This window comes from Anser brachyrhynchus (genome assembly GCF_964034855.1).
Source record: "Anser brachyrhynchus genome assembly, chromosome: 7".
NCBI classification, from domain to species: Eukaryota; Metazoa; Chordata; class Aves; order Anseriformes; family Anatidae; genus Anser; species Anser brachyrhynchus.
In genome coordinates this window covers 28,092,818-28,119,733 of record NC_137701.1, presented here as the reverse complement: position 1 = coordinate 28,119,733, position 26,916 = coordinate 28,092,818, and the positions used below count along the sequence as shown (strand labels likewise).

Sequence of the window (26,916 nt, the reverse complement as noted above, 5' to 3'; positions counted from 1 at the left end):
AGTGAAGCAAAGGGGATGAGATTTACACAAGAGAGGTATAGACCTCTTTTACTTGGCTAAATAGTTTAAACAAACACCAAATTTAAAATAAAGTTACTGGAAAAAAACAACCAAACAAATACATATTATTGTTGGACACCTGAACTTTAAAGTCAGCTTCTGTAGAAGCAGAACCTCTAATCTTGCTGGAAATTGACAAAATGCGTGTCTTAGAATTGAAGCACAATGGATGCTGGATTTCTTTATATTGCCTGCATAGCAAGAATACAAAAGCAACTACATGCATAAAACACTTCTCTGCATTCTAAATATAGCAGCGCCCACTTGAATGAATATTTCATAGAAGAATAACCTATATAAAAGGAATAAACGCAGGCAGCGACGATATTGGTAGGATATTGTTTTTAAATGGAACAGCTTTTAAGTGAGTAAATGAATATCTAATAAAGGTGCTATCTCCTTGTACGAATAAAAGTCTGATAGAAGAGTTTCATTGGTTCCTGGCTAGAAAACTTTTAAAACAGAGGGAGTATGCATCGATTTAAGCTGAAATAAAAAGGAAACTAAAAATTTGTGCGTGTTTCTGTAGCTTAGACTTTGTTCCAGGTAGCCAGTTCACCTGAGATGGGATGCAGTAAAGGGAAGACGCAAACACTGCCCTGTTGTGCACTGAGCCCTGCAAGGAGCAGGCAGCGGTGGTCAGGGGGAGCCATGGGGTGAGCCGCCTCTCCTCTGGCAGAGGGAACAGAATGTACTTTGGTGGTTTTGGCCTGCATCTCTTTTGAGGAAATACCCAGGGTCATGTTAGGCAACTGCTTTCCTTCCCAGAGGTTCGCTCAGGTGGGGTCCTGCGAGGCTGCGGGCTGCTCCACTGACACACTTTACGCCGGCAGGGGATTGCTGAGTACCACAGGGTACGAGGCACTCGGTGCAAAAATGAATCAAAGCTTTCCATTTCCTTCACCGCCCAGTTCAGGTGCTCCAGTTATGCCTCAGAGGATGCTTGGAGCATATGTCTGAAGATGCTGGCAGGACTCAGTGAATTACATTTCAGGTTAAGGTTGAGGTGATGATGAACACTTGAATCTGCCTTGCTAAGGACCACAGCTTCTGGATTCCTGACTGGGGCAACTTTGCAAGTAGTAGTGTGCCATGTGTGCTGCTGGGACACCCCTGCAGTCGTTGGGGCTGCTATGTGAGAAGGAATGAAAGTTTAAAGTTCGCAAATGCTTTGACCAAGCATCTCGAATTTGTGACTGTGGCTATCTTGAGGCCCAGGCTGTGAAGGGAGGAGATCTGATGAAAACTTATAGGGATTAAAGGGACTGTGATCTATTGCAAGCTACCAAACCAGGAAGATTAAGTGTTTTTTCTTTTTTTCTTTTTCCAAAACTCATGGAAATTACATTTTCATCTGAAATTTTAACTGCCTGCAGTCTTCTCCTGGGAGAAAAACTACAGTGGGAAAAGGATGATTCAACAAGTATTAGGAAGGTATTTGGTTTTAGCCTTGATTTTTGTTCTTATTTTTTTCCTACTGAACATAGATATACACACAGAGGAAAGGCTTTCTTTTTTTTTATATCTGATTTTAGACAATGACGGAGAACTAGCAGAGAGCATGAAGGCAATAGGCAAGTTGGGGTGAAATTGAGCATGAAATGAGATTTCACAATCTTTGCTAAGAGATGGAGGAGAAACAACTATGTAACAAAAATGGACTCGAGAGAGTGATAGCTAAGATCTCTTCAGAGGCAAATTTAATATTTGACAGTAAAGGTGAATTAGCTGTCAGATCCTCAAAGATGTGATATCATGGTACAAGCACAGATAAACCCAGTGGTAAAGATGAGCTTGGATGGAGAGTGGGCTTTGCACTGGTAATAAGAAGGAAACATCAAAGTAGAAACATGCCAGGTTATCAGGGATGAGTACCAAAAAATAAGATAAGCATGTAGCATCAAAATCAGGAAGGGACAGGTACTGAGATCCAACTAGTAAGAGTCTTTGGAGGGGGAATCATCCTCAGGATACATCCATTCATAAAAGGACAGTCAAGATAGGAATCGCTGCTTTGTTTAGAGGAGAAAGCAAGGTACTAATGGAAGACTCTGAAGTCTTTTTTTTTCTTTTTAATTGAGCCTTCACTAAAAAGGTTGATTGTTTTTGCATTACTAGTACTGTTAAAACCAGCCGAAAAGGCATAAAATCTTAGCCAAAAATAGAAAAGAACAGGTTAGGGAGTTACAGATGAATTAGATGTTTTCAAATTGACTGGTTGTGATGGACTTCATTCTGTGACTTCATTCTAGGATATTTAAAGGTTTGCCTAAAGCAGTCTCAGAGCCATTAGTGTTATCTTAGAGAGTTCATGTGAGATAGATGAGGTACCAGAGGCTGGAAAAGAGCAAACACAGTGTCTTTCATTTTGAAAAAGTGGGGAAAAAGAGGAGCCAGTGAAATACAGACCAATCAGTGTTAACTTCAGTCCACAGAAACATTCTGGAACAAAAAAAAAAAAATCAAACCAAACATTTGAAAGCAGCTGAAGGATAACAAGAAAATGAATAGCTGCCAGCACGGATTTGTCAAGAATGAATTGTCAAACCACTTGATTTTCCTTGTGCAGCAGGGTAACAGACATCATGGAAAGAGAAGAAACAATCAACATCATGTCTCCTGAGTGTAGTGAGGTCTTTTGAAATTGGCTTGCATGACTTTCTCTGTGTCAAGGGACACCTGGGATAGATGAAAATGCTGTTAGGTAGGGACAAAACTGGCTGGAAAAACAGGTTTGGAGAATAATTTTTAGTTGTATGAAGGAGTATCAAAACAGAAGGATGTATTGAATGGTGTTCTGTGGAGCTGTGCTTGGCTCTCATCGGACCATGACCTGAGTGATGCAATAAATATTACATGTGGTAAATTTACAGAAGACTGAAAGTGAAAGGGACTGCAAAGCTTTCCAAGTTCAGAATAGCTTTGAGAAGTGAGGAAAAGTGTCTGGAAGAACAGGATGAAACTCTGTAAAGTAAGCTTGGAAAGATGGCAGTTCAGAAGAAATAATAAGCTGCAGAAACACAAGATGGGGATCAGCTGTTTAGGCAGCAGTTCTTCAGAAGAATCTCTGGGGATTATTGTGGACTGCAAACTGAACCTGAAGCAGCATCATGCTGTTGCAGAAATAGCCAACATTGCTGTGGAATGTACAAATGGCAATATAATCTGAAAGATTAGCGAAGTAACTGTTCTGCCTGAAATGATGTCTGGTTTTGGGGTACCTTTGTGCTTCTAGAAAGACGGTGACCACATGGAGAGAATCCAGACAAGAGTGACAGACACGGTCACCGTGTCTCATCAAGAAGTTAGAGCTGTCACAGAGAGGTTGGGGGTGGGTGTGCTCTGGTGTGGTGCAGGGAAGACTCCAGCTGGGGTCCTGGCAGTAATCTTCGATATGTGAAAGGCTGGTACAGAGAGGAAGAAATAAGTTTTGTTTCATGTAAGAGGAAATGGGATTAAATTGTTAGGAAGAATTAGACACTATGGGAGAAAAAGCAGTTTTCTAGTAATTTGTGAAGTCCTGTAACAGACTGTCACCTCTGTGACTGGAGGGCTGTAAGAACAGGAGCGACACTTGCTTGTCTTGGAGCAAGAAGTCCTGTAGGTGGTCTTCTTCATCCTACTCACTACAGTTCCCCAGTTTCTCTGCTAATGATAACCATCTCTCTTCTATAAATGCTCGGGGAGGGATGAAATAATTCTTGCACTGCTGCTGTTGTAGGACTTTACAGTCAAGAGTTTCGTCTGCGATTGGCATGGCTGTCAATATCAGAGTGAGATGGAAAGTACTTTCCTCAGGCAGCGTGATCCAGCTTGGGCCTGTCACAGGCAGCACAAAGCAATAGGTTTTCCTGCTGTTCTGAAACTCCTCGCTGTATATTTACAGATAATTAGTCTGCCTGTCTGTGTCTTTCACGTACTGTGTTGGTGGAACTTCTGAGCTGTACAACTAAATGATTAGAAAATTGTTGAGTTCAATCCCAGTGTGTTGAGTTTTACTGCAGGCTAAATCATATTCTTGTCTTGTTATCCTAATCAATCTGCTCGTACTTCTTTTAAATTCCTTCACTCTGGTTTTGATTCTCAATGCCCCAGATTAAAGCTCTTTATCCATACCTACGTGCTTTCCCTTTTGTAGTTCCAGCACAGATTTGCATAGCAAAGGAGATATTTTTGTTTCTCCTGACCTCATCAATATTCTGGTGCACAGTGTGCACTTATATGATAGTTTATTCCAGGATGATGAACAGATGCAAAAGTGTCTTCAATTGTCTCTGGAAATTAGCAATGGTCAATACATCCTGCAAACACAATGCTGGATGCTGTGGCGCATGCAAAACATGCATGGCAGGCAGAGCATATAGCCTTTTCCTGCCGCCAGCACACTTCATTTAATTTTAATAGTAGAAGGAGATGTGGTATCTTTTGAACATAGATATCCTTGTGGGCTAATGCAAGCCTTAGACAATGAGAGTTTTGCATAGGAGAATTTGGCTTAACCTGTCAGTCTTCCAGAGATTAACAACTTCATCAACCACTGTTGATATTGACAGTCAGTTGCTAGGCTACATGTTTACTGCTAAATGAATAGGCGACTTGGGGCCAGTGTGAATATTCAACAGATTGGCAAATAAGTAAAACGTGCTGTGACTTGATTTGTTAATTATAGTCAAAATAAATGGCTGTATTGATGACTATGATTTTACACAGCATTAGTCCTCTGAAAACAGCAATTAAGTCTGCCATGTAAACATATATCTTGCCTGTGACAAAAAAAAAAAAAAAAGCCTTAAACAACTGAATACACCACTCCAAGCAGTTTCACTAGGAGTCCTGAAGTGCTTACATTAGTTAAATTATGTCCTTGGGTGTTTTTACACCTCTCACTGAAGCACAACATTCAGGCGGGGTCTGGATTTTGAAAAGCTTTCTTGTTTGCTGCGTGCAGTGCTACTTATGGTCAGAGTTTATCAAGAGGAGCATGATCACACTTAAGGGAGAAAGCACAAGTAGTTGGATTTGGGGAGGATGCTTTCTTTTTCCTAATGCTATTTTTTTCCTGTTGTCAGAAAGCTAAGCATTAATTTATTACACTATATACTCTTTTCAGTGGGCCTTGTGAAAGAGTTATCACATTGCTGCTTTCTAGTATATATCAGCTCAGTCAACTGGAGTTCACTTCCCCTGATCCATACTATTTTCTCATTATATTTTAAAGTCAGTATATCAATTTCCTCATTCTGTATTTCAAGACTAGCACACAGTGCCAGGTGCTCTGAGTATTCCGTATCACTAATTGTTCAGTGTTGCATACGTGTAGGCAGTAACACTGCTTTGGGATATATGGTGCCTTTTGTCTAACGTATGGAAAATATCTATTCTGCTCTCAATTCTGTTTTCAGTGCCTGCAGTGGTACTGGTCAAGCCCCTCTTCCAGGCTGTGGTTCGGTTTTGCTATCTGTAACATATAGCTGTTATTTTCTCCTCCATAAATAACCACCAACCTAAAGAGCGTTGAAGCTGCCAAATATGCCCCAAGTATCACAGAACAGAAAGAGAGGTTGTTTTAAGCCTGAGAACAGCAAATGTGTTTTTGCATAGAAAAACACAACTTTCTCTGAATAGGTCTGTGTTACCAATGCATGCTTAGCTTGGGGTTGAGTTTGGGCCAGTAATTATTTTTTTCCCTGAAGAGCGGTAGAAAGGAGTTCCCTTGTGTCAAGCCTCATTTTTGTCCTCATGAACATCTGTCCTTCTTTGTAAGCTCTTGAGTAGTTGTCTCCTGTGGTCTCTCTGAGAGACTCCCAAGATCAAAGGAGCAGAAGCAAAGTCACGCAGACCCACGCTGATCACAGCTGGTCTGAAGTAGGTTGGTACCAATTGCTAGAACTGAGAGTGGAGAGAGGGTTTCAGCTTTTCCTTCAGCACGCTGCTGAAAGAGAAACCACCTGATGCAGTTGCTTGGTGGACAGAAGCTTGCAGAAAATTGGAGGGAAAATGTGTGAGGAAACTAGAAGTGGAGTAGGACTGGGCAAAAACCGTGGCTGGAGATTGAACCAGGGAGCTGGAAGGCAGCAAATAAGAAACAATTAATATAGAGAGGGCTCAAAAATGAACAAAAAGCTTGGGGGAGTGGTAGGAGAACTGAGATAAATTTGATGAAAAAAGTTATGTTGAGGAAGATGACAAGGAGGCAGATAATCAGCTGCAATTATTGTTTGTTAGCTTTCTCTGTTAGCACATTGCGATACAGCTGCACGGTACCCATCACCTTTGACATCAGCACAAGTTATGTAAAAAAGCTTGCAAAAAAAAAAAAAAAACACCAAACAAATAACCCAGAACCTCTACCCTCCCCAAATATAATGACAAGATGTAGGATCTGAGCCGACTGTTACAATGAAGGAGCGAGGTGCTGAGAACATGACAGCTCTGTGAAATCTTCAGTGCTCCACAATGATTAAAGAAATGTTAATAGTTACCAGGGAAAGAATTGAGGACAACACAAAGAATATCAAGGTTCACCTTGAATGCACTCATGTTTTGGACCTTTCATTGCTGAATGCTTTTGTAGGACAGGAAAAACTTCAAAGGAGGGCAAGGATATTCCAAAGTGTTGAATGGCTTCACGAAGTGGGTGGTAGACCAGCAGAGCTCACTGCCAAATGGCATTGTGGATGTGACACATTTACACATTTTAAGTTCATGAAAGACAAAAATCATTGAGAATTACTAACTGCATGTACACTATATATGGGTCAGGAAATCTCAGAGCTGAAAATAGTTGGAAGCGGAGAGAGTATGAGTGGGAAATAACATAAATAAGATTGCTCTGTTCTTCTTCATCCCCAGCATCTGATTATGGCCACCAGTGCAGACAAAAGCACTCCAGATACACAGATTTTTGTCCTGTCCGTTTCTCCTACTTGATTTTCTTGTTGCCTGCACTGTAGTTCATCTGCCAACTCAGAGTGGTATTTCAAGGAATTTCTATCCCTAGGGCTACATTTACCAAATTAGTTTTATGTCGTGTATTATGCCATAAGTACTGAGATCCTCTTCCTGGGAAGCTGACAAATGCTTTTTCAATGTGTGAAGCAGGAGCATTTGTTCTTCTGCAGCTCATGGGAAAAGGGGAGATGATGGTGTTTCCCGAGAGATGATTAGCCTTGTAATGTTCCCCTGGGCCAGGCACCAGGAGGCATAGCCCTGGGTGGTTATGAAACTGTAGTGTTGCCTTTCCGGTCACGTCAGGGTTCCCAAAATACGAGCCATTTTGCAAAAGCTGCTCCTATGCTCATCATAAACTTCCTTGCAGTCACAGACTGGGGAAGAAGCTCTGACAGAAGATTGGTTTAGGGGCCAATAATATCCTTCAGGCAATTTGTACTTTTTCAGTAATCTACTTTCTTTTCAATCTGTGCGTGCAGCTAGTTGTACCTGCCCCCAGGTTTTAATTGCGAGTGGACAGGATGCAGTAGCCTCAGTGTGGATAGCCAAGACGGGAGCCCTTTTCAAGTCTGGAAACCTTGACTTTGTGCTGGCTGATTACTGGGATGCTTTCCCTAATCAACTCAGCAGCTTTGCAATGCTGAAAAATACACCAGCAGTCCTGCAAGAGGAACAGCGTCCTCCCAAAGCTGGCGCGTATGCTGCTTACCCAAGGTGAATTACCTCTTTTTGAAACGAACTCCTAGCATTTCTTTTGAGACAGTTTCAGACTAGCAGCTTTAAGCTAATTACAGGCCATTTGTAAAGGTATCAGTTCTTGTTCCAACACTTTAGCATGCACCCGGGTATCATCTAGGTATAACAAACAGGCTGAGAGAGGCATGCCATGTAATACCCTCTTCGTTAGACTTTTAAATGTAGTCAATGTATTGCACTAGCCAAAAGCCATCGTTTTAAATTGCCACAGTCCTTGTCCTACTGTGAAAGCATGTGTTTTTTTTCCGCTGTCCCTCTGGACCCACTTCCACTTGCCAATAGCTACTTTTAAGATTCAGGGTAGTAAACCAGACTGAGCTTTCACCAGCATCTAGGACACTTTTTACGGTAATAGACAAGCACGTGCTAAATGACTTCATGTTGTTTTCTACAATCTGATGCTGTCGCCCTTTTTTTATTCTTAACCGGACAAAGTCAGAGCTGTGGCTGAAGGATCCCTTGTATCCTTCTCATGCGTTTCTTCCATGGCTCGTAAGGCTTCTTTACCACTTCACTGCTGAAAAGAAGGATACTGTTTGGGTAGCCAGTTTCCCCAGAAAATCACTCGTGTTAAAGCAGGAAAGTACAGCTTTATTTATTTTATTTAGTATTTATCAGAATGAGAATAATTTCCAGTGAAACAAAACCATTTTCTTTTTTCTCTTTGAATGCTTGGTAGGGTGCCAGATTAAAAGTCAATATGTTTTCTGAGAGTTCACATGCTCCCCTCTCTTCAATTTTCCTGTAGTTAATATTAATTTACTGGTTCTACAATTTGCCACTGCAGTCCCCTTTGCCCCATCTACTTCTGACTATTGTCAGAAGCCTTCAGCAAATGGATAGAGATTTAATCTTGTTCCAGATCCAGAAGAACTTCAGCAGCTGAAGTTCCCCGGAGATCTAGGATCTCAAAGCAAATTTCAAACTCTCCTCATCTTTCATTTGCTGGAAAGCTGCCACAGCCTGTAATTTCCTTTTTTTTTTTTTTTTTCCTGCCCCTAAAGGTGGGACTTAGGCACTGCAAAAAAGATCTGTATGGTGAATCACCTATTCCCCCGCCTTTCTTCTATTTCTGCTATCATAACTAAGGTCTCAGTCCAGTTCTTGTGCATTTCACATCATTTCTTAATACACACTTAAGTACCCTTCTCTCATTATATATATTTATATATATTTTATGTAACTGTTAAGCCTCATACAGGAACTACAAGCTGGTGTCTCCTGGGTTGGTTCAGCGGGCGTTCACCTCCTGCCTGCCATGCTGTGGGGCCTGATTTGGAACTTGCAGTGCAGTGCTCTTTTCTCACTAGTCCTGTATTTATAACCATTCTCCTTTAAAAGCATTTTTTTTTTCCCCTTCAGGATTAAAAATGACCTCAACAGCATTCCTTCATCTTTGACATTGTCGTCAATTTCTCTTGCTTTATAGACTTGGGTTGGTCCTCACTCTTCCACGAAGTGTAATGATGGCACAAACCATATTAGAATTGCTCAGCTGAATTTGAGATACAGAACTGTGGTTTAGACATCTTGGCAAATTGCTGATGTTGTCTTCTGTTTGCAGCAGCTGTTTCCTTTTGTGATATGCAGCTGTGAAAGAAGTTCAGGATCCACCATAAATTCTGCAGTCAATACAGGATCTGTTTGTCTTTTGCTGATCTTTATTTCCGAGTCTACCTGAATGTCTGCATGCTGGTTCATAGCCAATTTGCCCTTGAGGTCCTCACTGATATTTGAGTGTATCAGGGAAAGGTTTTGTTCCCACCCAACTCAAATTGAGTTTTTTTTCTCTCCCTTCCTTTCACACTGCCAGAGTTGTTGATACTGGTTCATTTCCATTCTCCAGGACATTTTTCAGTTCCCTGAGCCCTTTCTGCAGCTTATCAGATAGCAAGTTCCAGGTTGGTCAAAGCTTTTGTAGCCCTTTCCAATGTTATTTCAAACCACAACTGTTGCAGCTGCATCTCCTAGGCTCTTTGGGCACTTTGCCATTGACTTTCTAATATGGGTTCATCTTTACCAGTGAGTTTTCAGGTGCTATTTTAACTCCTCCTGTGCTTTACATGTTTGAACTGTGCACTCCCTTTTGTTCTGCCGTGATACAGGAGAGATACCAGATCACAGGTTTTGTTCTTGGAAACCAGAACGTGGGGGTTTCTCCCTTTAGCCCTGCTGCTGGAAGCCCAGAGTTTGACTGTTAAGAAGAGCAATTGATGATTGAGTCACTTATCTTTGATGCAATCCTGTTTATTTACAAAGTCACGATTTCTGTATCTCCAGGTAGAATCAAATGAGATAATTCCCTTGCTTACAACTCACAATCTCTTTCAGTCAGCACTTGTCCCAATAGCTTTCTTAAGGTTTATCTCGAAGTCATGTTGTTGATGCTTTTGTGGCTCTTTTTGATGCTTCCTTTTGGCTTTTGATTTGCGATTCTCCCGCAAACATCCAAAACAAGCATTCTGCTACCAATCAAGGTCCTAACCATCCAGGCTCCAGGGTTTATTTTCATTCCAGACTTCCCATATGTTTATGCTTTGGATGTTCTCCCATTGTTTTGGTTATTTTGCTCCATAGACGAGCCTAATGTTTATTTGTACTTAGCACAAATGAGAAACAGTTCTTAGACAAGATTTCAGTAAGTTTTGGTCAACCCCCCTGTGATGGCTCCTTACTGCTGTATGGGTGAGGGCTCCTAAGGCGTGTGTTCATGTTGCAGGGAGAGGTGGGCAGTCATGGAGCGTTCAAGGTGAATTCCTACGTTAAGATGTCTGAACTCCTCAAGTGGCCTTCTATTTTCTGTTTGTCCCTCCATCTTTGTGCCAAAGGACTGATAGTGAGATTTGGATGGAGAGCATTAAGTTGTTTCAGTGGAAAACGGAGATTTTTGTTTTTCTTTAAATCATTCATGGGTGTTAGGAGCAAAAAGACCTTTAGATTTTTTTACTTTCTATTTTTTTAAATATATTAGTTCAGTAAAATTTTCACATTCTTTCTTCCCCTTTGGCTTTGAACAAGTGTGAAAAAGACCGAGTGGATTTTACGTTAAAATAATAATTTAAACAAAAATATTTTTGAAGAAAACATTCAATTTAATTCAAGACATTTTGTCAGATGACTTTTTTTTAACCATGGCTTAGCACAACCATAAAGTCCAACTTCAAGCTCCTTCTCAACAAATATGTGTAAATATTTTACTCCTAGTAAAACTGCTCAAATCTGAACTCTTAAAGGCACCAACAGACTAAGTTGAGCTGGACCTGGGGCATAGTTCAGTGCTGCTGTTCTCCTGTGGGATATGGCCAGTAGAGGATGGAAATGGCCAGGTGCCAGCTTCAGAGTGTCCTGAAAATGCAAGCTTTGATAGGTAATAGTGTTGGTTTATAAATTCCTGGCTTTTTGTTCTCCTCCCCAGCACCTTCTCCAGCTTCCATAATGCCAATGGGCAACCTCAGTCAGCAAAGGCACCCCAGCAAGTCCCTCAGTTTCTGGGTGGACAGCAGAGAGGCTCAGATGATGGTGGTCAAAGCTTTTAGATGTCAGGGAGAACCACAGCAAGCTCTGCCATGCTCGTGCCAACATGAAATGCTGTGTTGCACAGAATCCAGCCTTTAATTCTATCAATTTCTTGTTTGACACAGGAAAACAGAGCGTGATTAAAGAAATTGTGTCTTAACTGACTGCTCCATATTGTCATGCCAGAAACAATTAGCTTAACTAGAAAGTTAATTTAATTGCAAATGTGGATGGGCAAACTGTGCCAGCCACTTCATTATCATTATTCTGTGTTATTCCTAATGCTTAGTGCTGTTTAATATGTTCTTCTTATGGTATATGGTGATGTAATTAAAAGATTGTCTCTGCAGAGGTTAAGGTTGCTGCTGAAAATAATTTCCAGTCTGTTTTACATGTCTTAATCTGTGGAGTTTCAATACATCCTTTAAAAGCATTTTTGATAGAATTTCCTAGGTTGTTTTTCACTTCTATAGATGAAAAAGAACTGTCAGAGACATATGTAGCAGAAGGAATTGACCACAGACTTTTTTGTAGTAAAAATATTCTGCAGTTTCATAAAGGAAGAGATTCTCCCTGTTCATTTTTTTCCCTGCATTTTGAGATGTTATAGTTAATTTGTCATTTTTATAAACAAACAAAAAATTACTTAGACTGAACCTAAAGGTAAACATGCAGAACTGGTGATTAAAATGACAACACATAATGGCCCCACTTGCCGGCACACAAACACATGGTGATGGACTTCTGTAGTGGGCAGTTTTTAGGAATGAATTCCTTTGGAGTGAAGAATCATGTAAGGAAAAAGTCAAAATCCACTAGGAAAACATTGAAATTGTCATGTGTTTTTCTTATGAAATTAGAATGAATGACACTAGAAAGGGACTCATCCACCTTTTCTCTGTGAACAATATCATTATTCTTATCATTTTGCCTTACTGTGTTATTTTACCTTAGCATCCCATAATATTTTGTTTCCTGTATCTTGTTACTAGTTTTAGTTTTGATTATATTCGAAAGCTACTATGTGATAACTATACTGCCCTGACAGACTTCATTACTGTCCTCTTTGACCAGCTAATTGAGTCAAAGATCCAACCTCGTCTTAGTAGTAATTTTTGTCTGCTTTTTAAGCAGTATTTTGTAAAGAAGAAAATACCTGCTAGATCAGTCTTCATCCTAATGGTTCTAATGCATAATATTCAAGAATGTGTTTTCTTATTTCCAAAAAATATATAAAATTTGGATCAATTTTTGACATTAAACCACCCACCCTTTGGCAGATTCCCCTGCATGGAAAACTCAGCTTGAGAAAGGAGTGTTACCAAGGTTGAGCGATTAAAAAATAATAAAATGGAAATTGCTTTAGCAACATTGCTTTATTATTTATTTTTTTCTCATACACCAGATACAAAAAGTATCTCAGCCTACCTGCCTCAGAGCATCAACTGATCTGCTCTCAAGATAAGCTGCCTTACCTATTTTCTAGGTGTTTGGTGACAGTTGTTTGATAAGGGGCACTAAACCTTCACGTGCTGCAGTATATGATGTTAGCTGACAGCATATCTTGGACTAAGCAGGCCACTCATCTGATCCAATATGTCATTTCTCACGTTCCCATAGAAACTTAGATTAATCAGTCATTCTTGATGCATTTCTTGTACAATATTGTCATTTTGATGCTCTTTTGCTGCTAGTTTTGAAGGAAGCTTCAAATTTGCTCGAGGAAATTGAGCCAACTTTGTGCTGCTTTTTAGCAGCAGGTACTTTGCCTGTAATGAGGAAAATGTGATTTTACAGAATTCTTGCAAGGTAAAGAAAACGTCGCTTCATATCCTTAATGAGAGCATTCTTATTCAAGAGTGCTTGACTGTAGTTACAAAGGGTGCTATCCACAATGGTTAGTGTGGAGAGGAAACCTTAAGTAGAACATGCTATTGTGTCCTTTGAGCGGTTCCCATCTCCTCTATTCAGAGAGCAGAGTTAACTGAGGATAGCAAGAACAAACTGTACATGCGCTTGAGAAAAAGAACTTGACTTGGCAAGTTGGCGTAAGTGTAACACAATATATTACCACTTTCTGCTGGGCTTATTCTCTTACTGTCATTGACCAGATCTGTTCAACGGCTGCCATTTTCGGTTGCAAGTAGAAGAAATCCCAATTCCACCCCCCCCACACACACATGCTTTACTTTCCAAGAAAGTCAGTTTATGTAATCGATACCAGGTCTGTCTAGGAAGCTGTTCCGAAATCTGGGGGAGGGCAGGGGGAAGAGGGAGGGCTGAAGGATGAAGAAGGAACAAACATTGGACCTGACAAAGCTTGAAATATAAAACAAAAAAGCATCTGCGAGGCATAATAAAACAAAGTGTATATACGTGTTGTTCTCACAGAGTATTTGGCTGAGCCCGGGCAACGGGAAAGCATGCATAGCTAACGCTCCTGACTGTGTGAAACCCTTTGTATACTCCAGAGTCTCTGCAAGAGACCTTGATTACAGAGTTTGGCATGATACCCAATACATTTTTTGGAATGGTTTCTTGTCCATCACTGACACTCGTAATGAGAAATTTATACACCATCCAAAGCGGATAAATTAATTTCAAACACTTTTGACTTGGGTCAACAATGGCTATTGGCAGTGCCTATTATTTGCCTTTTTATTAAAAAAAAAAAAGGGAGGGGGGGAAGAGAGAGAGAAATTGCTCTTCTTCATGGTGATAGCATGGTAAAGACTCTGAGTATAGTGGAGATAGAATCTTGGCAAGCACATATATAGGTCAGGATAGAGTATTTCACTTTTCGATGTAAATGAAAGTAATTTTCTTCAGTATGAAGGGTTTAATAAATTCCCAGGATGGTTTTCATTAAGAAATTTGCATATTGGCTAGTGTAAGATTTTTTTGAAAGCAATCAGTTGGCAAAAATAATTTGGTTTTACTTCTATTTTCCTGATCCAGTTAACAGTCAAGGAATGAAGTATAAATTAGCTATCCCTTTGAGAACAGCATTTAAAACTGAGATGCTTAAGTTAGCCTTTTAAAGATGATAATTGTACATATTCTCATGCAGATATGCACACCAGAAATGGGAAAAAGGCATTAAAACACACCTACACAAAAAACCTGTGGATTGGAAGCAAACAAGAAAATTGCTGCAGTCTTCTTGGGAGATACTGAAATTAGGGGGACAGGCAAATAAATTACTAGTAAGTTCCCATTATGTGCAGCCCAAATTAGATAACTTACTACATTCTCTAATTGAATGTAAATTCTGTTTTTTTTGGCTGATCTTTGACTTTTCCTGTGTGTTTTATTTTGTATGTGCAAGGCACAAGGATTTATTGAGACAAAATCCTATTTATATACCCGAGCTATCCAAATGCCAGAATTTCTGCCAGCTTTTTAAATATAACTCGAGAGCTTCATGTAAACAAATTATTTAGGTTTTCAGAGTTGTATGATAATAGAAAAACATAGCACTAATTAGTATTAAAAAGGTGAAAAATAAAAATGGGATTTTTAAAAACAGTAATATGAAATATGGCAAGAAACCAGAGGGGATTAGAGAGTGTGAGCACAGGCTATATTGCACGTGCATTTTTATTTTTGTTGTATTTCATTTAGTTTCTTTGTGCAGGAGCTGTTTGAGTTTTTGGTTTTTGTTTGTGACTTAAATTTAGGCTATGTTGCGATAGGAATGACATAAAGGGAATATGTGATTTTCTGAGAACTGCTCTGGGGACTTTTTTCTGAAGCAGCCAGCTTCCCTTCCCTTTTGGCTCCCCTCTTACCTGCCTGCTCCCTTCGTGCAGTAGGGCTGCCTGAGGAAGGTGAGAGTTGCTGGGTGCCTCGGAGGTGGGAAGGATGCTTCATGCAGCTGATACGCTGGCTGCACTGCGCATAGTGACAACTGAAATACGGATCCTGGGATGCTGTGCTGGTAGCTCCTGATGGCATCGCATGGACACCCATTATTAGGGAAGAACCAGAGCAGGTTTTCAGATGAGCTCAGACTAGATGATCTAATGGTCCCATCTGGCCTTAAAATCTGTGAGTCTATGAAAGACAGTCCTGCAGTTATAAGCATTTTAGAACTGTCAATTGCAGATTTACTTCAGTGTTAGAGGCAATTGCTTCCATGCTGAAATGCTCAGTTATATATTATGTGCACGGTGTCGTAAATGCTCTATAAAATAGAGAGATGCAGCATGAGCAACACACAGCAAAGGAGATCAGCTCGGTGTAATAAGAATGAGGAGAGTCGATGTTAAGGTCTGTAGAGGATGGCTATTTGGAAGAGATCTGAGAAAGGAGAAGAGGCATTTGGAAAAGAAGAAAAGAAACACGCCCCAAATGTGAGGGAGGCTGAAGCTGCAAAGCCAAGGAAGAATGAAATAGGCAGGAAGGGAAAAGGGGGAGTGAGAGAGAGCAGGAAATTAGAAAGGACCAAGAGCAGCAGAGAGTGAAGCTGTAGGATGCGAGGGATGAATGCAACTTGTCTAACCCCTTTATCGCTCTAGGACTGTGCCTGTGTGGCTGTCATTCAGCATCTCTTCTGCTCTGCTTTCTTTAACTTTTCTGGCTAAAAAACAAAGGGAGATAATTGAGAGGGGGAGGAGACGTGGGAGATGAGGGTTATGTACTTTTTGGTCCCTCTCCTTGTTAATGGAGGGGATGCTGGAGGCGCGAGGTTCTTGGGCTGACAGAGACCCTGGCACGTACTCAGCAGCCCATCGGCAAGAGGCAGAGAGGTGGGAGGGAAGGGAAAGGAAAGGAAGGAAGTGACTCTACACATGGAGCCCCAGCGCTGTCAGGGAGGGGCATTGCGGCACCATTGTACAGCAATCATGCAGTGGTGTTACAGACCTGAATGCTAATACTGAACTTTTCTTCTGACTCCTGGGTATCTTATATCTTTTTATTTTTGTTTTACTTATTTATTTATTTTTATAGCGTGGAATGCTTTTAAACGTGCTGAAGGGCTGTGTGACAGGGCAGGGTCTCTGCCCTGCTCCAAACTGCTCCGAATGTCTGTATCTGATCCACAAAGTGCCTGCCCGAACAGCCCGTCAGCCTCTGCCCTTCTGCTGCATCGCAGCGCAGCATGTGCTGGAAGGACTTACACTTCCAGGGAGTGCATGCAACAAAATATTCCCATGATAGAAAAATACAGCTTGTTGAGATAGGAATCTCTCAACAATTCTGATGACTTTTTTTCTGTATGTTTCTGCGGTCCAGGATATTTTTTTATTTTTTTTTTGAGAGAGAGAGAGAATGGGCATATTTCAAGTTGCCAACAGCTTTCACCTGAGATAATGGAGATGTTGGTTGAAATCAGTTGTTTCTTTAAGCCCACAAATCTTCTGCCCTACTCCTTGAGCTACTCAAAGCAAAGCAGTGTGATAATCACTTGGCTGTTATCTATGGCACGGTATCTTGTTTCTTTTTCCTACAAAAATAGTGGAATGACCAGATTTTATAAAGTCAAATATTTGTGCTTTTAATTTTGTTTATTTTGCAGACCAGCATCCTTGTTTTCTCATCGACGGCTAATTCTCATGTCTTTCTGTTTACTCCAGGCAGTAAGAGAAGGCACTCTGTAAGGTGTGGCAAGGGCTGGACTGCAGTTTTATTAAAGTTTTCCCCAGAGTAAAGGGAGGAGGAAGTTGATTATCTTGTAATTGGTATCTCTCTGGGGGTGCTGCACTTGTTAAATCCGTGTATGTGATGGGACTATCTGGTTACACTGAACAGATTACCTGCTGATTGCTACTTCTGGGATTTACTGATAGTGCTGAATGCCAAAATCCTTCTGAACTGTGAGTGGAAGAATTAATTCCAACTGCCTTCGTTTACTTTTTAATGACAGCTAATACTCTATCTAGGTTTCGTTGTCTCCAAGCGTAGATACTAGGAAATCTCTTTTGAACAGAGCAGACAGGATTTGCTGGCATTTCTACCTGTTGCTTCGATGGATGGGGAATTATTTGCTTCCTAGCTGAATGTCCTTGGCTTGCTGTTCACTTTTAATAAAGCAGCCGGGTTTTACCCTTGGAGGCACTTTCCCTTCTGTGTTTGGAGATGGGTGTCAGCCTCTGAGGTCAAAACCGGTTTGTTTGTTTTTCTTCCTTTGGTTGTGTGGAGTTGTTAATCCAGGGATTTTATCTCAGGCTTTCTTTGATACCTAGCTGGTAACGCACATTTTGGTTCTTTCTTGGATGACAAACGCTGCGATATTTCTCCCATCGATGTTTCCGGACACTCATTTTTAAACTCGGTATAATTGAGAGCGATAGGGAGAAGGACTCGGCGCGCTGGGACCCGATGCTGAGGGCGGCCGAGCGCAATTCCTTCCAGGAGAGCGGCGGCAGGGCTGAAGCGGGCCCAGCGAGGCCTCCCTCGCGAGCTGGCTCCCTGGCACGCCGCCCCCCGGCCTGCTGCCCGCGGGCGGCTCGCTGTGAGCTGCAGAGCTCCTCACCGCGCTGTGCCCGGGTAGCAAACAGCGCGTGGCCGGGCTGAATGGGGCTGGGGGAGAGCCGGGGGGATGTATTCCTGCCGCCTGGAAGCGAACCGGATCCGGGCGCAGGCCGAATTGCATAACAGATGATGTATTGTACAGCCTGTACCCTCTCCTAAAGAGCAGAGGTGGGCACGCCAAGGCAGGCTCGAGCCTGGCTCCCGGTGAGCGCCGGGCTCTGGCCTGGCTCCACGGCCGCCAGTGACAGCGAGTGAAGGAAGAGGCGAAGGAAGGCGCTGGCGTCACCGCCGTCCCTGGCACTCGCGGTTGCAAGGCGGCACAAAGCCTCGCTGCGGGGCTTTCTCCATCGGCTCTCGGCAGCCTCATCTTCCCCAGGTCAGGAGGTGGGAGGTTTCCTACCACCAACCCTGCAGGGGGTCGGGGGCCTGCTGCCTTTTCCCCATAGGAGCCCCAAGTGCCGTGCCACATTGCAGAATCGTGCCCTGGCTCCAGCAGCCATGGTGGCTTCACTACAGGGTCAGCAGCATCTCCTGCCTGGGCAGCTCGAGCCACAGCTGGCTCCAGGTCTGCAAAAAGGCAGCTTATCTTCAGCCTTGAAACACTTAGCAATGAACAGAAGCTGGGCTCGTTAAAAAATCCCAACAATATACAATACAGAGGGGTGTCTTTTCCCACTTTGTGGTAGATCAAACACATTTATCTAAGGTTTTAATTTCTTTTCCTTTCACATCATAGTGAGGATCTTCAGTAGAGAACGGAACAGCCGGGTGATGTATTTTTGGGTTATAACTTGAGAACAAAAGCTCATTAGGACTCAAAGATTTTATATGGATAACACCACCCACGGTTACTTTAGATAGGGTAGAAATGTTTTTATGCTTTAGGGCACAAACTAGCTATTAAATTACTAGGGAACTACAAATATCTACTAGACATATCGATGGGAGCACAACCAGAACGCAGAGTACTACATAAAATAATTATATACAGCACAGCTAATATTAGATCACATGAAAGTACATGGCTGTTCCATAAAAATCATTTGCATCTCTGTATTGGACATTATGGGGGGCAGGGGGGGTCCGTGCCCTGCGATGCTGACTTTGCTGCCAAAGGTTGGAAACCTTGCAGCCTCTCCTGGCATTTTGGTGCTGCTGGAGCCGCCAGAGGAGCTGAGTTTACTGAACTAGCAAAAAGTCCTCCTTGTTCAGTCCTTAGCTGGGATGTGGGCAGCCCAAGGGAGAGGGGATGGAAGATCCGTCGTGCCGAGAGGATCCACCGAGCGAGCGTGTCCTTGACGTGTGAGCCCGAATTGGGGTCGGTGACAAGGACAGCTCTGACATCATATGAGTCATGTGAGGAGGGAGGGGTGTCGCTGCCTCCTGACGGGGGGACGCATCTGTTCCACGCTAGCTCGTGAGATGTGAAGAGGTTGCAGTGCTAAGATGCACATAGGGAGAGTGGGAGTGTGCCGCTTAGCAGGGCTTTTTTGAGTTTGGGAATCTCATCGGAGCTGCCTCTCTTCTGCTCTGCGGTTCCCAGCCCTCGGGTGCAGGTGGTGGCCAGACCGGAGCCGGCACTGCAGAGGGATGAGAGCGCCTCAGGAGCAGCAGCGCTGGATTCCCCACCTCCGTGGGACTCCGGACATCTGCCTTTGTCCCCCAGGCACACCCAAAGGATAATGCAGAAAAGCTTGAAGGAGGTCTCGTAGGATGTACTGTTATTAACAGGGTGTATAGGCACTGTTGGATTCGCTGCCTGGTGTTCCTATTAGAAGAGGCACATTTGGAGTCGCCAATAACTTTGCCAAGTGGAGAAGTCGCGGCATTCGTGCATGTGAGATTTTCTAAGCCGTATCTTCCTCTGTGTGCATCAGTACTGAGAGCTCCATAAAGAAACATTTCTCTGAAGGAAAAAAAAGGAAAGTGTGTGAACATGTAATTTGGACCATCAAAAAGTATACATGCGTGAGGAGTCGGTTCTAGCTGCAGAGCTAGAAATATTTAATTTTCTGCTTTCTTTCTTCAACTTCCCAGCTTAACTAACAGTCTCTTAATGCAGAGAGGTCCTGTCTGTGCTCTGCAGCCCTTGTGAGCCCTATTTAGGGGTTACAGCCATAGCACTAGGTCCTGTACAAAGACAGCTCTTCCCTTGCGTACTTGAGATGGATGGATGGTTGATATCTGTCAACGGCAGGCGTGTGGGGTGAATACAGCTATTGGTCAGCCTGACCCATAACTGAAGTTAAATTTGTGTTGGTTTTGTTGTTTTTCTTTTTGTGGGTATTGTCTAAAAGTTTAGAATTTTAAAGAGGACGAGAAGCTGGGGAGGGTCTGAGGGTCTGTGTTTGTAGGTCTCCAGCAGGAGGGTCTTGGTGCAGTCATTGTGGGTGAGCTGGATGGAGTACAGGGGAAGAGAGAGGGCAGCTCTGGTGTGAAAGGGTTTAACAAGCAAATGGAAGGGATGGGACACTGCATGCTCGGGTAACTCAGTGGAAAGGGAACCAGTGGGAAATGCAAAGAGAAGGCTGACACAGTCCAGCAAGGGACTAAGAAAAGAGCATAACAAAGGTTTTGGTAGATACTGGTGAATCAAAACAGGCAGAGACACTGCAAGAGCTGAAGTAGGTATTAAGTAATCTGTATACAGAGGCTGGTGATTCGCGTTTCTTCCCCGAGATTGAGAAATGGCAAGGTGTAGAGGAAACAAAAAGGATGACAGAGGTGCTGCTGGGAATCGGCGTCATAGCTCTGCTCTTGTGGAGAACTGGCAAAACCTGCACCCGGAGCCCTCAGCGCCTGCTCGCCGAGCACACGCTGCTTGGCTCCAGCGCTTGACTGGCGGCCACCGCAGCCATGCAGCTGCAGAGCGGAGCAGGCTGGCTCATGGCAGAAAAAACCCTTTGCCCGCAAGTGGCAAGATTATTCAGGGGTGCCCTGCTGCCTGGGGGGCTTATGCCCCCAGAAATATACCTTCAAGTAGAAAAACACTGAGGGGTTTGGGGGGGGGGGTGGAACCTGACCCAATCCAGCTGTGTTCCCTGTAGTGTCTGCTGCTGCTTTGCCATAGAAAACTCACGCTTAACTATTTTTTATTATTTTAGCATGTCATTTTTCTGCCAAATTTTTCTTGGGAGTGTAAGCTGGAAAAAGTTTTGGGTAGAGCTGGATAGTACAAATCCCACAATTTATATCTTATCTAAACCATGAAGGAATTTTATGGAGCAAGTGAAAAGACACATGTGCAAAGCTGGGGCTTTGCTTCAGCTGAACATGCAAGTGTGACAGCTTCTCAGAAAGTCTCAGTATTGCACACTGGAAGTGTCACTGAGCTCCACTACTGAAGCTATCACAATAATTACCTGTACTTTACAAACATCCAGCGGTCCAACTCGTATCAGGACCCGCTTGTTTTCAGCAGTTGTCATTCAAGGAGAGAAATAAAAGCTTCTCAACACATTGCAGACAGCATGGGATGAGCAAGAGTGCTGTTGAGGTGTCCTAGTTCAGAGAACTAGCCAATGGGAGTGCCAGGGACTTCAAGCACACCTGGAAACTTGGTCTTTTTAATTTGTATTTGAGGTTTTTGTGCTTCTTTTTGTTTTATGTTTTCTCAAAGGGAAGCTTCTAGTACTCACTGTGGGTTTTGTAGGATTCCTCTTCCTCCATGCCCATTTCCTCTGATTTCCCTCTCTAGAAGTCTTTGTGTCTGGACAAGATATTCATACAGGAAAGTGCTGGGAACACCACATCTAAAGTGGTCACAAAGTACAGTAAAATGGGAGGGGGCAAAGAAGGGGCTTTGTCCCTGCTTCTGTGCAAAGAGCTGTCATACAAATACCCATGAGAATTTCGGTGCACTTCAGTCCTGTATGGAGCCCTAAAATAACCCTCCAGAAAAAATATAGCTTCTGCTTTAGTGGCTCTCCCAACACCGATTTTCTTATTAATCTCCCTAGCAATACTTATAAAAATGCTTGACTGTGGTTACGCAGATTGTCTGATGTGATCACTAGCAATTATGCTAATCACAGTCTTCTCACAGTTCTTTCCCATCTGTTTTATCCACCTATGGATACTTACAGTAATATACATGATAAAAGAGCCTCTGAACACATCCCGCTCTCATTTGCTGGCCACTGTATTAGCAAAGGTTTTGCGGATCAGAGAATCTATAGCCTATGCAGGGGAGGTGAGAAGTGAGGGGAAGGAAGCGGCAGAGCATTCCCATTTTTATGGAAGAGGAGTGGACACACCGGGCTGAACAGCTTCCCGGGGACGCCTGTGGCAGAGATGGGGCTTGGTCACAGGGCTCTGGAAGCCTTTTCTGGATGAAGTCGCATAGGCTGAGCATCACACAGGGGAAACACAAAACAAACAAACACAAAACCAAGTCAGTCTACTGCCATTTACTGGAAGTGGGGAAAGAGGAACGAGAGGGCAAGGAGCAGATGTTGATTGCTTGCCCTGTTGATGTCACTGGCTGTGGGTGGAAAGACAATAAAACATTGTTTTCTTTGTTGTGTGCCTGAAGAACTGCAGCTTGCCAAGTGCAACTTGGTTAGTGAAGACACGCTAGCCCAAATGCCAGCTTTGCACAGGGAGGCAGTGCAGCTGGCACCTACTACTGGAAGCAAAGGGAAAAGGGCTGCCTTCTCTTGCGGGTGAGATATTTCTGATGGGCAGGGCTCATCTCAGTGGTCCTCCATGTTAGCGCATCCTTCCTGCAGCCCGGTGGAGGTGCTGCCTCTCAACATCTGGGCTCACCAGCAGAGTGGGATGAGACACGGTGTGGGTGGCTGTGATGTGTCCTAAATCGGTGCTGATGGGGCAGTAAAGCCTTTCCTAGGGAGGAGGCTGGCAGCCCCGCGCTGGTGTTGTGGCCTTGGTGCTTCGCTAACCCCCTGCGATAAACTACATGTGAGGAAAGAGATCTCAAAGAAACACTTGTTCATAGGATATTGCACTGTTTCAGGAAACTGAAGCAAAGGTTTATTGCACAAATTACTGTGGTGAAGGGCAGTAACTTGTTTGGAAGATATTAGATTGCTCTTTTTCCCCTTCATAAAGTTTTCTTCTTTTTTATATGAGGACCTGGTGCTTGAAAGGAAGGAAGTGTGGCCTGTAAAGACTGTACAAGGAAACTGCTAAGTTTCCTGGAGTTTCCAGGTGGGGATGGGATCTGCTGCTAGGTGGAATCCCTGGGTTGACAGAAGCGTCCAGAATCCATGAAAAATGCTCTAACACCTCTTTTACTTAACACATTACTGTATGCAAACAATGAACTTCTTGGAACAGGAAATGTGTTTTCATTGTGTGTATTGACATACCTATCAGACCTGGGCCCCAATTCTGACCTGAGGGTGTAGATGCTACCTTGATAAATGGCAATTACTTTTCTGAAAAGCTTGAACTAATCTTAGACACAAAACAAAACAAACAAAAAAGCCCAAACCAGCAGTATTCACTTGGAGATCATTTATGGCCTTTGGAGAGAAGATGATGCTTTGTTGGAGTATTACCTGTCAGAAAGAATCCTCGGACCAAGAATCGTTCGGGGCGTTATATGACATTCAGCAAAATCATATCCGTTAGGAGATGCTTTCCTGCAGCAGATCCAGCTCAGGGTCCCATTTCCGGATAATGCAACACACAATGGGACTACAGATTTCTGAGGAAATAAATCCTTTCCAAGCAGTTGTCGAAACTGTTGAGTCTAGGGAAATATATAGAGATGGATGGGATATGTCATTCTTAGAGGGATGAGTTATTTAAAACTAGTCTGGGGTATGCTATTCTTAAAGGCATGAGATATTTATTAACAGACTTACATATTCCTGTAATGATTCCAGTGAGAACAATGAAAATTGTGACTGAGTCAACATAAATTTAGAGTTAAAAGTTAACTTAAGCTTGGAATTTTCAAAGGCACTTAGTGTTGACCTAACTCTGATCTCTTCAAAGTCAATGGGAGTTTTATGACTTACGTCAGTAGAAAGAAAATTGTTCTGATAAAGAGTGGTTCTGAAATCACACCCTGCATTGATAAGTACATACTTTCACTATATTTTTGATATACTTTTGATAAATGCATATTATTCTAATGTGGATAGGTTGTTTCAAATGAGTTGTATACTTCCCCTAAGAATAATGGAATGTTAAAAACCAAAACAAATCAACCAAGAAAAACAAAAAACAAACACAAAAAACAAACAAAACTCCTTTATGGTAGGGAATAAGTCTTCTGCATTTTGCATAGAGCTTATCGCACCAAAGTTTTCATATATAATAAATAAAAATAGTCTGTCTTTTCAAATGCATTGCTTAACTAAATTATTAAGTCACTGGATATCATTTATGTTTTTAAAGTGGTGACCAGGTGCTCACAGCAAGTCTTAAGATACTCAGCTGATGGACAGTTAAATCCATAACATATGCCCCACCTGGAAAATATGGCCCTGAAATAACTATTCAAAATTAAATTTCCATGTGAAGTTTGCCTATTTTGGGCCTCATCTCCAGCTGGAGGACTAAGATGAGCTTCTTTGAGAGTTAAATGCTTTACCCCAGCTGAGCATTGCATCAAACTTATTTTTGTCCTTCTGGTTAGCTGTGATCTATAGGGCTTGATTGTGCTTGGTTGATGCACAACTGGGAAATGCGTAATATACAGAGCAAACCAATGTGATTTTAAAGGGGAAACTTGTGAGCAAAATTTTATTCTGCATAAAGTCAATTGGAGTTTTGCCACTGGTTTACGTGGGATCAGGATTTTATCCCCTAACTTTTCTCACGTCTTTACTTTTGATGTCTTGCTGAGTCAGCCTTTCTGATATGTTAATGCTAGTTTATATGTTCTGAAGATACAGTGTCTGGTAAACCATACGACGATGCAATCCTAGTATAAACCTTCCGTGTGTTTCTGTTCTGTCTTAGGCATTAAAGGATGTGTCTTTTTGGCTACTGCTCTGCTGGAGCTGAAACTTTCCCAAAACTCACAGCTAAGCAGTTCAGTGTGTGTTGCATGGGACAGCTACAGAATTCCAATTACTGCAATGGTGAGTAGCTCTGAGACATGTAATCCTCAAATTTAAGTCATTAAGAAGGCTGTAAATGCACCCAGGAGCATTCAGAAGATAAAACAAACACATTTAAATATATATATGTATGTATAAAGATCTTCAGGCTATAATACCTTTTTTTTTGTCAGAAGATATTATCTGATTATTTGTTTGGTGTATCAGAATGATTTGCAAAATGAAAATAACAGCCCTGTTTCATCAGGCATTATAAGGCACTTGCAGAAAGACTCGGATTTCTAAGGTATGCATTCTAAGAAAGCAACTGCTGTAAGTGTGACGGAGGAGGGACAGAAGCATGCAGTGCAGTTTACATAAATATATTTTTGTTATAAATGAAACAAAAAAGAGAAAGCAAAGATCAGACATCCTGATTTATCCTTTAACCTGCTCATCAATGAGCTAATTTCCTATAGGAGCTGTAGTAGAAATGAGTCTTGAGAAGGGATTTGGGGGAAGATTTAAAGAGGGATTTGAAATGTTTGGCTACTGGCTGATCAAGTTTTCCATTAACGAGTTTGATAAAAATGATAATAATGATAGTAATGATAAAAATCTTGCGCTTACCACAGGTTCTGATCAGATAGTGCTTCTTGAACGTGAGGGGGCATCTATAGCTTGGAATGTTGTATGGGCATGTATTATACAGTTCTGCTTGAGGTTTATGCTGATCAATATGCTGTGAGTATGAATTTTAACGCACATTATTATGTGTTGGATATGCCATTGAATATTCACAATGATACAAGACCCATGTGTATACAACATGTAGATATGCAGATACACAGGTTAAGCTGATTATGTTGTAGGCATTATATCATTTTTATGCAACTGCTTCTGTGGAAATTATATAGTAAATGATAAAAATATTTGTCTTCGTTACTACCATCACAGCATTTTTCTAAGAAAAGGACAAATTGTTTTCCTGGTTGCAGCTTACCAACTGAAGATCAGAGATACTTGAAGTCATAAGCTGTACTGTGTTGTTGCTGGTATCACAGCTTTAACCACAATTCTTTGCAGTGCTCTTTCTGGTGAAGGGAATACAGAAAAGCTGTGTAAGTTTGTTTAGAAAGGTTTATAGGCATTTCACCTATTGTGCAGTATACTTTTATTTTGTAGTCCTTCCTTATATTTACTGTATTTGTGGTTTGCTGTGACAGCACTTAAAGTCCTCCATTGTGCTTTATTTTAAGACTTTCAGTTGCAGCTGAAATGAACACTTTAGAATCCTAAATTCATCTTTTGTATTATCATGTTTATGGTTTAAGTTGTCTTGCTTTAAAAGCCAAAACTTTGAGGCCTAGGAAAACGTTGCAGATCTTTCAAAACCTGTATAGTGATGCCAAGTACCAGGAGCAGCTTGAGACCAGTAAATGCAGCAATTGCCCCTAGATGTACTCGGCATTAGGCACAAAGGTATTTACTGTTCTATGTCTAAAGACATAAAACCAATCACGCATCCAGTGCCCACACTTTTTTTCTTCAAACTGTAATGAAAAAGAGACTTATCATGTAATCTGTCTTCTAGACATGTTTCCGCTCCATTTCCGAACTCTCCTTACTCAAAGACAAACCTTAAAGAAGAGGAACCTAATCACGAGCTTCATTATATGCCCTGTGATAGCAGGCAAGTGAATAAGCAGGGTTCAGATTGTTTCTTTCAGCTGAAAACCGTATGTGCTGATTGCAACTTTGTTAAATACATAAATAACTGGAGCCCTTCCAATCAGAGGCAGCCAAACCTTTTAATCATATACAGAAGTGTTCCTCGTGACATAATTATGCTATCCAGACTCCTTCCTTCATTGGGAAATATTCTGTCAAACAGTAAAATAATTAGCATGGATTTTAAAATCAGCATTGACATTCTAATGTCTAATTAGGTAATTGTCATTGGCACAGCAATACCTATTAGGAGCATGCAATTTGTGGAAGGGGTTTTGATGGAACAGACTGCAGGTGCAGATGGTCTAACAGCAGGACTCTTACCCGATGTAAACAAAGGTATTTTAATTAGCCATGTGACCCTGATCATTGTTAAAAGGTAAGGGCTGCACATTCATCTTCCCACCAT

The 26,916-nt window shown here is 42.0% G+C and overlaps 1 protein-coding gene across 1 annotated transcript in view; it reads left to right on the top strand.

Moving 5' to 3' along the window:
* Nucleotides 1-26,916, top strand: part of GLI2 (GLI family zinc finger 2) — a 399,847-nt gene that overhangs the window by 79,532 nt on the left and 293,399 nt on the right. The window contains exon 2 of the mRNA XM_080600269.1: nucleotides 24,697-24,818. The gene's annotated coding sequence lies outside the window, so the exon portion shown is untranslated. The remainder of the gene's footprint in view (nucleotides 1-24,696; nucleotides 24,819-26,916) is intronic.